Below are 8,674 nucleotides of genomic sequence, written 5' to 3' on the forward strand. Positions count from 1 at the left end.
GATTTGGGCCACATTTAGCCTTGGACACACCTGACGTCGTAAACATGACTTCCCAACTCATAAATACGAACTTCCCAGGAGGACTTGAATACTTAATACAGCAGAAATAGCACAAGTAGCATGCTATTGCTAACATTAGCTAGTATCCTTTGTCCTCATGAATGCATTTGAAGAGGCGTCCTTTCAAAACCACAATGAATTTCATCTTTTAATTCTCTTCTGTAATCATTTGGGTGTAGTGGAGAGTATGTGAGTGCAATTTTAATATATTAATTATCTCCAAAGTTCTTGTACCCGAGGCTAGCGTGCAGCATAATTACTGACCGTGTGTAGCGCTACCTGTGCTGTAAGCTACACGCTCAGCACTTTAAAATGTCAAACATGCTGGAGGAGATGCGTGAACAATGTTTAACAGCCCTCTGGTCAGTGACACACACATGTTAATTATGTTAATATTATGTTAATTTGTGACTAGAAGATGAATGAATGGGTTTAAAGAGGCTAGATCTAATGGAGGAGGGAGGGAGAGGTAAAATTAAAGTGCCAGTGTGTTTTAAACCAGAGTAGGTTTTTAAAACTTCATACACATATATCACCTTTAAAGCCAACTATATACCTCAGGTCCAACTACAACCATCCTGGCAGCAATTTAAGAAACTGAGAGAATATTCTAGCGCAAGCTAATTCAGCACTTTTGAGATGTTTTAAAGAGTATGACTCCATTGTTCTTGATTAGAACATTTCTATTCTCATTCATCTAAAAGTGCTTCAGAGTTTGCCATGACTCTGATGTCTGTCGGATCGCTATGAGACACAAGATGAATTTACATGACTTTTTACTGAACTGTTTTTATTCTACCGTTGAGCTCTAAAGAGGATTCATGATTCATGTTCATGTTCATTTAGTCTGACCTGCTCTCTTTGTATAAAATAATCTGAGATTAACATGCAGGAAGAAAAAGAAACCCTCCTGAGAACAGAAAAGCCAACATCACAGCAGCCATTTTAAAGGCTGTATTAAAGGAGACAATTATACTTAATTACAAAAGAGGGTCAATTTAAATTACCTGATTTAATTTAGATTTTTATATGTATATGATCTATTTAAATCTCTATATAAATATATTAAAATGTAATAAATATATATATATATATATATATATATATATATATATGGGTCAATGACGTGACGGGTCATTTTTTGGTCCAAAGGCCTTAATAATAATAAAAAAACAAACATATGACATCCAAAGTATGTAAGGTAGTACAACTAGTTCTGTTTTATTGAATCCAAGAGGTTTTAATTATATTTTGCTACATATAAAGGTATTTTTAAAGATTTTGAAGGTTATTCGGTTTAACTGTCCAAAGGCCAGTACAGCCATTTGTGATTAAAATATCTTAAAATGTAATAAATGTATATATTTTTTATTCTGACATTTTATAACATGATATATCAACATAGTGCAAAATGGCATTAAAATTATGTGTAGAAGTCGTTGATTTGTCCGGAATAAATGAATTTCATTGATGTCATTTGGAGTAACCAATATAAAGGGACCATTTTGGATCAAGTCATGCGGTCAATATCATGTGACAGGATATGACATCATTCTGACACCTGCAAAGGACCACATGGTCATGAAGCCAAGTAACTAACTCTCTCTTAACTATTTGAAAAATTCATGTTTTCACTTGATCATACGCATGTCTCGAAACATCAGGTCATTCGGTACAACCGCTATAAAACATGGAAAATGTTGTAATACTTTAAAAACTTGTACTAAATATAAAATGTTTGATTGTCCTTTTGCTAGCTAGCTAGATATCAGCCTGTTAGCATTGTTTGAAAATATTGTCATTCGGTATAACCAAAAGTGTCATTTGGTAAAACCGAAATTTTGATTAAACTGAATGACTTTTTTGGGGAAAAAAATGACAAAAGCAGTGTTAATTGATTATAAAAACCACAATCTCATTGTCAACACTTAATAAAACTTCAAAATTAATCATATTTCCATTATGTTTTCATATATATGGTCTCATATTTTTGTTCATTTTTCAATGTAAATATATTTCATATTTATAAAATATTTATGCATTTATAAATGCAAATATAAAAATTAACCTTAAGGCTGGAAATGAATTTTGCAATGTATTTTGGCCAGAATAAAAACTTACTTTATTTAATTTATATTATTTATTCACTTACGACAAGCATGTTATATTCTATCATCCTTTGTTCTGTGAAATAGCTGTTAGTTAAGCTTGGATTTTTTTATTATTGCTGCTAGTAACAATTATACCAAAAGCCCAATTTGGGTCTATTTTTTAATTTTATAATTTTATTTTTCTGAAAGATACCATCCATATTAAAATTAAATGAAAGCATGTGAAAGATAGGTAGATCGGGTAGGTCAAAAAAAAAATATATTTTTTAGTATAGTACAATATCAACAATCACAGACATTCACATTCAGATGGGATTCGATTTCTCAGAGGACTGTTGAGTCCTGGAATTTTTACTGAGGTTGTGTGAAAAAAACACAAAAGATTCAGACAGGTAAAATCGCAAAGTACGCCTGTGAAACAAATTTCTCTAAAGTCCTCCATGAAAACTAGTCTCATCTGAATAGGACTAAGGGGACATTTACACGACACTATGTTCAACTAAAAACGGAAAACTTTTTTTTGCGTTTTGTCCATTCATTAACACAACAACAGCATTTTGGAGGCCTGAAAACGCAAACTTTTGAAAACAGGTTTCAAAGTGGCCGTTTTTTTTAAAATACAAAAACACAAAATGGTGATACGCGCATGCGTATTACACATGCAGTCTATAGGCACGTAGTGTTTCTTTAAATTACATCGCCATCTACTGGCCTGGCATGAATAATCCAGCATTTTTAGTCGTTTTCGCAGATCCATGTGAATGGGGGTCGTTTTGACAACGTTGTCGCCTGTTAGCAAAAACGCAAAGGGAAAACTTTTAAGTTTTTAGTACATCGTTGTCGTGTAAACCCTAATGTTGACTTTTACTGAAAGAGAAATGAAAGTGTTAATATTTTAAAAAGAATAGGAAAGGCTGACAGCATTGTTCATGACCGACATCTGAAGCCAGCTGAGCTGTGCTCATAGTCCAGATGTCAGTATTTAAAGCAGAGAGCTGGTGCTGTCAGAGAAAGAGGCACAACACCTGTGCAGATGATGAACACCTGCCACGCTCACAAAGCTCAAGCAAAACACTGAGCCTCATGTGCTTTAACTAACCCTGTGGAGAGGTAAGAGGCTTCACCTGCTTTCTTTTTCTTGGCCTTTTGTTGGTCAAAGTCTTTGCTTTAAATGTTTGGCCTTTGAATTGATCACATTCAGAGCGGACACCTGCTCTCCGAGGAATCCCGCTCACCTGGACATGTTTTTTTTTATACTCGGCAACACATTTAAAGGGATAGTTCGCCTCATTTTTGGTTGAACTAATTCTTTAATGATGCTTTTGGTTCGTTTTACGTGCAGTCTGTTTACAATTATCGATTACTGCAGGTGATTTTAAAGTAAAACCTCATATCTGCTGTCATCTAAGTAGTGCAAAAATGCCTCATGAATTGCCTTTCAAAAACAGGAACCAGATTATGATTATCCTCATAAAGTGCTCTATCAATACTGTCAAATTGTCTTTGTGCCGTGACAAAAAGCATTTTCATGGATCAGTTCGGCTGTAAGGGACAAACGTGGCATTTGAAATCACATTAGTTTCGTGCTGTTTATTGTTTGGCAATATTTGCTGGCTGCTTCACATCTTTTCTGCACTGCGGGCTTCAGGCCAGCGGCTGACGGTCAGACCGATGGAGTTTACATTGGGTTTTAAAATGACATTTCACAACAGATGCACAGCTGATGCTCTGAGCACATACACCTACAGGAAATTCATCTCTTATCCCATAATTTTGTTTAAAAATAATCAATATTCATTAGCCTCTGTTCCAGTCATGACTCTTTTGGACAATATCCCCCATACAAAGATGCCTGAAGTGCTGTAGAATCTAATATTTTTAACATTATTCCTAATATTGTGTTGGTCCCACTTTTGCTGTCAAAACAGCCCTGACCCGTCGAGGCATGGACTCCTCTAGACCCCTGAAGGTGTGCTGTGGTATCTGACACCAGATGTTAGCAGCAGATCCTTTAAGTCCTGTAAGTTGTGAGGTGGAGCCTCCATGGATCGGACTTGTTTGTTCAGCACATCCCACAGATGCTCGATTGGATTGAGATCTGGGGAATTTGGAGGCCAAATCAACACCTAAAACTCACTGTTGTGCTCCTCAAACCATTCCTGAACCATTTTTGCTTTGTGGCAAGAGCATTATCCTACTGAAAGAGGCCACAGCCACCAGGGAATACCGTTTCCATGAAAGGCTGTACATGGTCTCAACAATGCTAAGGTAGGTGGTACGTGTCAAAGTAACATCCACATGGATGGCAGGACCCAAGGTTTCCCAGCAGAACATTGCCCAAAGCATCACACTGCCTCCGCCGCCTTGTCTTCTTCCCATAGTGCATCCTGGTGCCATGTGTTCCCCAGGTAAGTGACGCACATGCACCCGAACATCCATGTGATGTAAAAGAAAACGTGATTCATCAGACGAGGCCTTCCATTGCTCTGTGGTCCAGTTCTGATGCTTCATTGTTGGCTCTTTCGGTGGTGGACAGGGGTCAGCATGGTCACCCTGTGCATCAGTGAGCCTCGGCCGTCCATGATCCTGTCTCCGGTTCACCACTGTTCCTTCCTTGGAGCACTTTTGATAGATCCTGACCACTGCAGACCGGGAACACCCCACAAGAGCTGCAGTTTTGGAGATGCTCTGACTCAGTCGTCTAGCCATCACAATTGGTCCTTGTCAAACTCACTCAAATCCTTACGCTTGCCCATTTTTCCTGCTTCTAACACATCAACTTTGAGGACAAAATATTCACTTGCTGCCTAATATATCCACCCACTAACAGGTGCCGTGATGAAGAGATGATCAGTGTCATAATGTTATGCCATCAGTGTATATAATTTGTACTTGATGTAATGTAAATATATTTATATTATTAGAAGTGTATTTTCCTGGCCCTATATATGGGAACAGGCTTAATGTCTGGAGAGCTCACTAGGTTTTGGAACAGAGCACTAGTTTTTATTCTCTTTTTGGCCCGAGATTCCCCTGCAGTGGCCTAGAAAAGTTCATAAGAATATTTTCTATATATCTGTCATTCATCATATCCACTGATGCCCAGGATATACTCTATGACACACGCTGAGATAAGCCTGTATGGTTCTCAAGTGCATCAGAGTCCCAAATCTCAGCACAAACTCTCGCCTTTCTCGGGCCAGTGGCTGTTCCCTCTGATAAAGCAGAATATTTTAGGAGTATCTATCAGATATCACACTGTTCCTAATCCCACAGGATCGCCGCTGTGGCCTTGCTCCATGATGGCAACTCCCATGTACTTGGCATTAATGCATTTTTTTGTTTGTACACACTGTAGCATTATTTTTGCAAGGCCTGTGTCGGAATACATTAGGCTCTGTTTAAGTGCACTCGTGAAGCGCTTCTGCGTGCTTCATCTGTTTGTGTAACTTTAGAATGCTAGATTAATGTGCCCTAAACCCCGAATGCTCTCAGGCTAGCAGAGGGTTCGCTCTGAGACGCAGTGCATTACGTTCTTATCCCTAATGCTCCTGTACAGACCTATTATTCAGGATTTGGAGCAGAATTGTCATGGATACAGAGATTATACATGCACTTAATACAGTTTTACCTAAACCGGAGAAGGTGGCGGAGCGTCAGTTCAACATGTAATCAGAATATCCATTATTCAGAGCAGGAGATTTCCATAACTTTTCCTCACATTTTTTATTTTTTTAATTCATAGATGCTCTAGAGTCAATTTCACATACGAACTACGATCCATATCCATTATATATATATATATATATATATATATATATATATATATATATATATATATATATATATAAAATTTCAGTTTAAATATATGTATTGTGTATGTATATGTATATATAATATATTTTTAAAATGCATTTTTGCACTTACCCAAAATTTATTATTTTAAGATTGGAAATTAAGTAAAACATTTTTACATTTAACAAAGGTTCAAAATGTGTATTTATTTAGTGCTGTCAAATCGATTAATTGCGATAATCGCATTATACATATATTTATGTATCAAACAATATATATATATCTATATATATATATATATATCTATATATATATATATATATATATATATATACACACACACACACACACACACACACACACACACACGTATATATTATACATTTACAAACTTTTATTTTAGATGCGATTAATCGCGATTAATCAATTTAACAGCACTAAATATATATATACACACACACACACACATATATATATTAGTGCTGTTAAATCAATTAATTGCAATTTATATATATACATATATTTATGTATCAAACAATATATATATATATATATATACACACACATATACATTATACATTTACAAACTTTTATTTTAGATGCGATTAATCGCGATTAATTGATTTAACAGCACTAAATATATATATATATATACATATACATACACACACACACACACACACACACACTACACATTTTCAAACTTTTGTTAAATCGATTAATCACGATTAATCACATCTAACAGCACTATATATATATATATATATATATATATATATATATATATATATATATATATATATATAGTATGTGCAGTGAGATAATGAATAAATATTTTTAACCTATGACTTTTCTAACAGGTATATTATATTATATTATGTTATATTATATTATATTATATTATATTATATTATATTATATTATATTATATTATATTATATTTTCTGGATCTGAGTTTTTTTTAATTCAAAAATTTTTTTCAATGCTGTATGGGAAAATAAAAATTTTGATTAGCACTTTTGCTTAGAAAAATAATCAGTTTCCACATAATTCTTCGTGATTATTTATGACTTCTAAAACTTTTATTTGACTAATGGAAATCCTCTGATGTGTGAATTTCTTTGAAATGAAAGTCAGTAAATTCCTCTTCCTTTCATTCACATTCTAATTCAACTTCCTGTGGGGCGTGGCTTATTCAGATCAAACTCGCACTACAGCAATGAAAGGGAGTTATTAAATTCAGAATTTTACACAACCCTGCTGTTCAATCCCATCTTCTGTGTAGAATCCCTCCACAGAGGTGGATTTGTGAGTATTTGCAAAGTGTGTTTGGGCTTCAGAAGCCAAACATCAATAACTGCTCTGCTTTAATCTGTTAGCCTGATTCAAATTTAGATTGTCCTGTTCTTTTAAAGTGCTTTAGTCTCTCCCAGCGCATGAGTAATACTTGTGCTCAGATGTGTTTTCTGCTCTCTGGGGTGTGTTTCAGACTGTTCTTCAGATGCTCATTAGATTAAATGAGTATTTGTTCATTCAGACAGAGCACTGCTGTGACATGTGCAGGCGCTAGCAAAAAAAAGTGTCATGGGGAGCGTTGATGCTGGAGGATATGTTTAGCTTAGTTATTACTCCATTAGTGGACATTTGCGTCTCCAAACCAACTTATCGTACAAATACCCCGGGGTTTATTGTCTTGCGCAATAGTGATTGGCTACCAATTGGTGAAGTTCACTGTCACTTGAGGCGTTTTTCAACCTACAATTTTTTTCAGTCCAGATCTTTAAAAGAATATTCTGGGTTCAAGTTAAATTGACTGCATTTGTGACATAATGTTAATTAAAAAAAAAAATAAAAAAAAATAAAAAAAATACAATTGTCCCTCCTTATCTTTAAAAAAGCAGAAATCTGGGTCCAGGAAGGCACTTTCAATGAAAGGGAATGGAAGCAAATGAGTAAAAATTAATTAACTGTTTCAATAGTATAGGCACAAATGCGTGTTAACATGATTTTAGTGTGAAAAAAATCATGTAGTAACTTTTCCTGTGCCAAGTTATATCCAATGTCAACTTTGTTGCCATGAAAATGTTACACCAAAAACCCTGAAACAAATGTAAAATTGATGAGAGCAACTTCAAAGCTCAAATAATACACACATTTGTATTGAATATATATCTGAATTGGTATTTGGATATATTTACTGACCGTTTATTGCAGCTCAGCGGTGGCATGAATGCATTTACCCTGCACAAACGAGGGTCAATTCAACACAAAAGATGAACATGACGGCACATGCTAGTCGATGAGTTGAATCAACTCCACAGCAACTACATAAATTTATCCACTAACCATTCAGAAACGTCTAAAAGTTGTAACTTCTTCCTGAGTCTCTCCATCAGTGTCGACTCCGGTTTGAACAATGTAAGGCTGAACACCGTTACTGACAATCCTCATTTTGGCTGCGTGAGATTCTCCAGCTTTGTTGTTGTTGAGCTGTTAAAGCTCCGCCCTCTTCTGGAAAGAGGGCGGGGGCAGCAGCTCATTTGCATTTAAAGGGACACACACAAAAATGGCGTGTTTTTGTTCACACCCAAATAGGGGCAAATTTGACAAGCTATAATAAATGATCTGTGGGGGATTTTGAGCTGAAACCTCACAGACACATTCTGGGGACACCAGAGACTTATATTACATCTTGTGAAAAGGGGCAT

This window comes from Megalobrama amblycephala, linkage group LG15 (genome assembly GCF_018812025.1).
Source record: "Megalobrama amblycephala isolate DHTTF-2021 linkage group LG15, ASM1881202v1, whole genome shotgun sequence".
In the NCBI taxonomy this organism is placed as follows: Eukaryota; Metazoa; Chordata; class Actinopteri; order Cypriniformes; family Xenocyprididae; genus Megalobrama; species Megalobrama amblycephala.